Here is a 4,203-nt window from a genome sequence, read left to right on the forward strand (position 1 = left end):
ACGTGGAGGGCTGGATGGACAGGATGACCCCGTGGAGGGCTGGATGAACAGTAGATGGTGGAGGGGTGGATGAACAGTAGCCCGTGGAGGGGTGGTTGAACAGGAGCCCGTGGAGAGGGTGGTTGAACAATAGCTGGCGGAGTAGCGCGCGGTGGAGGCTAGATGAATAGGAGCCCGTGGATGAACAGTCGCCGGTGGAGGCTGGAGGAGGTCGATGGTGGATGAACAGTAGCCCGTGGAGGCTGGAGGAGGTCGACGATGGAGATGAACAGTACCCCATGGAGTCCCGTTTTGCGGTACGCCACACCCCTCCCGATGAACAGGACTCCCGTTTCGACCGTAGCGCTCCAACACAAGTCCTTTCCTCCGTTTTGCGGTACGCCACACCCCTCCCGATCAACAGGACCCCGTTTCGACCGTAGGAGGTCCAACACAAGTCCGTTTCCTTTGTTTTGCGGTACGCCAGACCCCTCCCGATGAATAGGATCCCGTTTCGAACATGGCCGGTCGAACACAAGGACGTTTCCTCCATTCTGCGGTACACGAGGCCTTGTTTTCATCGCCTGTTCTGTCCAAGCCGGTTGGCCCCCACGCGTTCCATTGCCTCCCGATGAACACGACGCATTCTGTTGCCTCCCGATGAAGATGACGCATTCCGTTGCCTCCCCATGAACACGACGACGACGCAGTTTCTCCATTCTGACCCAGCCATGTACACGAGCCATGGCCATACGTATGCGTGAGTAGGCGTTCGAGACCCTGCCCGTATGTACGTATGTGGCCGTATTTTCTTTCTTGCACACTGGCCGCTGTACGTATGTGTACATGCTATGTGTGCGCCTCTACTATGGCACGTGCGCGCCTCTACATCCACCAGTATGTACGTACACATTCGCGACCAGAATGACAATGCTACGTACACTTCGACCAGGTGGGTCCCGACCGTCAGGCACTTCCTTGCGTGTGAAGATGTAGCTGGTGGGTCCCAACAGTTAGGGGGGGCAAATCGTTTTTTTTTGCCCGGACACACTTCCTTGCGTGCGAAGATGTAGCTGGTGGGTCCCAGAAGTCAGGGGGAAACGTTTTTTCGCGAAATATGTTGGCCCGTACGATGGGTCCCCGCTGTCAGGTGGAGGAATAATTATTTTGCACGTAATAAGGAGGCACTTCCTTGTGGCTGTCGTGGACCCAGCTATCAGCCTCTCCACGTACAATACTCTTCCGATGGAAGTAGGTCGTTGACCACATTGACCATGCCGCGCCGAGAGCACCACGACGGTGGACGACGGCGAGGCCTAGGAAGGGGACGACGTGGAGCTGGGGAAGATGCGGCAGTGGATGCCCACACGGAGAGGAGTACAAGGGTTCACTGGTTCGGCTGCGGTGTGAGGCTGTCGTCGCCGCAGAATAATAGGGGCTGTGGGTGAGTAGAGGGATGGCCTGGCCAGCGGTGGGAGTAGTAGGAGGCGGTGAAGCCTCCGCGACATCACAGCCAACACGGGAGGCAGGAGCATGCGGCACGACCAGCGCTGCTTTGGGCGGCTGGAGCAAGAAGACCAGAGGTTGAAGAAGCACTACGGCCGTTGGATGGACATCGTACAGTCACTAGAGCTAGAATCGTTCATATTGACTAAAGTTGACAAAGGCCTCCATCCCAGTCAACTTAGTAGGCCCACAAGTTAGCCTCCCACCAAGGTGGGTCCCAGCTAGCAGGGGGAGTATTTATTTTTTTGTGCATAATAAGGAGGCACTTCCGGTGGGTCTGAGCTGACAGTGGGGGGAACATTTTTTCGCGAAATATGGTGGCCCGTCTGGTGGGTGCCAGCAGTCAGGGGGGAAACTTTTTTTCGCAAAATACTGGTGGCCCATCCGGTGTGTCCCTGCTGTCAGGTGGAGGAATAATTATTTTCCGCGTAATAAGGAGGCACTTCCTTGCGGCTGGCGTGGACCCAGCTGTCAGCCTCTCCATGTATAGTACTCTTCCGATGTAAGTCGGTTGTTGACCACATTGACCACGACGCGTCGAAAGCACCACGGCGGTGGACGACGGTGAGGCCTAGGAAGGGGACGACGCGGAGCCGGGGAAGACGCGGCAGTGGATGCCCACGCGGAGAGGAGTACGAGGGTTCACTGGTGTCACACCCTGATTTTCATGCCACAACACTTAAGCTAATAAATCATGATAAAATGTGGTTTGACAAAAACTTTTGAGTGTTTTGGACCTTGCCTTGATTGGTTTTTGTCTGTTGTTTGCAAGTGCTCTAAAAATCAAATAAATCCTCCAACTCCTATACTTCATCTCCTTGCTCCAAACTCTTGAACCAATGATCATGCCATGTGTATAGGACATAAAACTAATTTCTTACAAAAATATTTTGGCCAAATAGTATTTTCAAAAAGTAGTTTTCCAAAAACCCCTAAATTGAGATTTGCACTGCAAGTACTTAATTAAGGGCAGTAAAAATCTTTCCAAAAATATATTTGACTCCTATTAGATATAGGATACCCAGAAACCACAAAAATATAATTTTAAAAGTTATTTTCCTATTTTATTTAAAAGCTTTTTCTTAAGGCCAGAAATGGTCTTTATTAGGGAAAAATCATTTTATTATTTCAAAAATATTTGGGAAAAATCTAGGGAAACTGAGTGGACATATATTGTCCATATATAAGAGTTTTAACACATGGTCATGTTCAAAATATTGGTCAAATCCCTCAAAAACCCTTTCTGGATATTTCAAGCTTTTGAAATATTTACAAAGGAAATATTCTCAAAAAATTCCAAGAAAATTCTATCATGTCACATATGACATACTAGATGATCTTGCCAAGTCTCATGACTTGGAGAACAATATAACATCATCAAATCCCCTCAAAACCATTTCTGTCCATTTTGAAGTTTGAGCAACTTTACATTGCCAAATATTTCCAAATGTTCCCAAACCTTGTGAACATGCTCAAATGGTCTAATTATTCATCTAGACCAAGTGGAACAAGTTGGAGAACAAGTTATATTGATCAAAGTGCCCCAAAACCCTCTCTGACCAGAATCAAATTTGAACAACTCTACATTGGAAACTTTCTCCTTTTGATCTCAACTTTTGTGGACATGTTCATATACTCAAATGATGACACTACGCCAAGTGGTGCATCAAGGAGAACAGATTTGCATGACCAAATCTTGGAGAGTCCATTTCTGCTGATTTCTAGGGTTTACAAAAGTTGCATTGGCAACTTTGCCCAAATGAGCTCAAAATGGGTGGACGACCCTAATTATATGTGCCATTGCACCCTGTGGAGCCTCATGACAAATGGAAATCATCTTCTTGCCCAAACCAACATCAAACACCTTCTGGCAGAATCTCAAAATTCATGTTTTAACCCCTTCCACTAATCTCCAAGAGTTATCCTTTTTTACCACAGCCCCTTCTAGTCCCCCTCTACCTCTGGTGTGCTTCCCTGCCCGAGAGGCAATGATGAAGGGGGGCAGGGATCCATTTTTCTTCTCTGGACAACCACTTTTTCCTCCCTTTCTCATCACTCTCTCACTCCTGGCAAGTTCCAGAGCATCCAAAGCCAGAAACCCTCTTGTTTTCCCCCTTCAGACCCCAGACACAAGTGGACACACGAGTGCGTGCGGAAAAGCCGCGGATGCCGGCCATTTGCGCGCTTTGGAGCACGTCAGCGTGCTCCGACCGTTGATGCCGCGTCCCCCGACCACCTCAAGCCTCCCCCTCGCGCCAGTCGAGGTCCTCGACGTCCGCAAGACGACAGCCGTGCAGGCCCCTCCCTCTCCCTCTCTCTCTCACCCCCTGCTGCTCATGCCCGACACCGCCCGGCTCGACCAATGCATGGCTGTCACACCCTAGCTAGTTCATGCATTAGAGTGTTGCATCATGTCTATTCTTTCATCAGAAACATGAAATGGGGATGACAGAACCCCCAGCCCCCCCCCCTCTGAAACCAACTAGGGTTTACTAAAAACTTTTTCAATGAACCTGAAATGCCCTTCTAAAATGCCCATCATTTTTGTCTTGGTTCAGAACCCCTGCCAAAAGTGATGCACATTTTCCTAGGTCATCTTAGGGTCTTTGAATTAAATCATAGATATTTGATTTTGGGCATTTAAAATTATATAAAATATTCAGATGCTCAAATATCTCCAAACTAAAATGTTTCATGTTGGAAATAATCCAACTATGG

This window comes from Triticum aestivum, chromosome 5B (assembly GCF_018294505.1).
Source record: "Triticum aestivum cultivar Chinese Spring chromosome 5B, IWGSC CS RefSeq v2.1, whole genome shotgun sequence".
Taxonomy (NCBI): domain Eukaryota; kingdom Viridiplantae; phylum Streptophyta; class Magnoliopsida; order Poales; family Poaceae; genus Triticum; species Triticum aestivum.